The following is a 1483-nucleotide window of genomic DNA, read 5'->3' as shown; positions in this document are numbered from 1 at the left end:
CCCATTAAACCACTCTTCTTTCCCCACAGCCCCTGGCAGCCACCATTCTGCTTTCTGTCTCTATGGATTTACCTATCTGGATACTTCATATAAGTGGAATCATATAATATATGACATTTTATATCTGGACTTTCTCATTAGCATAACTTTTTTGAGGTGCATACACATGTATTGGTATCTCACTCCTTTTTATGATTACATAATATTCCACTGAATGTATATACAACAATCTATCCATTCATCTATTGATGGACATTTGGGTTCTTTCCACCTTATAGCTATTATGAATAATGCTCTATGAACACTCATGTATATGTATTTATTCCATAGAAGCATGCCCCTGCATTCAATTCTTCTGGGTGTATACTCAGCAATGAGATTGCTGGATCATACGGCAGTTCTATAATTACCTTGCAGAGGAACTGCCAAAACATCCTCCATAATGGCTGCAACATTCTGCATTCCCACCAGCAGTGGATGAGGATTCCCTTTCCTCCACATCCTCTCCAACACTTGTAGTTCTTTGTTTCTATAATAGCTGCCAGTCTAATAGGTATAAGATATCTCATTGTAGTTTTGATTTGCATTTTCCTAATAGCTAGTGATGCTGAGCATCTTTTCATCAGCTTTTTAGTCATTTGTATATGTTCTTTGGAAAAGTGTCTATTCAAATCTCTTGCCCATTTTTTAAATGGGTCATTTGCCTTTTATTTTCAAGATGTAGGATTTCTTTATATAGCTGGATATTAGGCTCTTTTGGATAGGCGGTTCCCCAATATTTTCTTCCATTGAGTAGGCTACCTTTTCACTTTCTTGACAACCTCCTTTGAAGCTCAAAATGTTTTAATTTTGAGGAGGTCCCACTTATCTATTTTTTTCTTTCATGGCTCATGCTTTGGGTATAAAGTTTATGAAACCATTTCCTATTGCAAGATCTCATAGCTGCTTCCCTATATTATCTTCTAGGAGGTTTATGGTCATAGCTCTTATATTTAGGTCTTTGATCCATCTTGAGTTAATTTTTGTACAGGGCATGAGATGGTGATCCTCTCATTTGGATATGGATATCCAGTTCTCCCAGTACCATTTTTTGAAGAGGCCATTCTGTCCCAGTTGAATGGGCTTGTTGACCTTGTCAAATATCAGTTGACCATATATGCAAGGATCTATATCAGAACTCTCAATTTGGTTACATTTGTCAGTATGTTTATCCTTGTGCCAACACCAAGCAGTTCTGACTACTGTAGCTTTGTAATATGCTTTAAAGTCAGATAGTATGATTCCTCCAATTTTGCTTTTCTTTTCCAATATTTTTTGGCTATTTGGGGCCTACTGTCCTTCCAAATAAATTTCATAATTAGCTTTTCCAATTCAGTAAAAAATGCTGTTGTAATTTTTATAGGATTGCATTAAACATGGGATATTCTTCCATTTATTTTGGTCTTCTTTGATATCCTTTATTAATGCTGTACAGTTTTCCATG

The sequence above is a fragment of the Dasypus novemcinctus genome, chromosome 8, assembly GCF_030445035.2.
Source record: "Dasypus novemcinctus isolate mDasNov1 chromosome 8, mDasNov1.1.hap2, whole genome shotgun sequence".
NCBI lineage: Eukaryota > Metazoa > Chordata > Mammalia > Cingulata > Dasypodidae > Dasypus > Dasypus novemcinctus.
The sequence above is the reverse complement of the archived record's forward strand: the minus strand, read 5'-3'. Positions refer to the sequence as shown.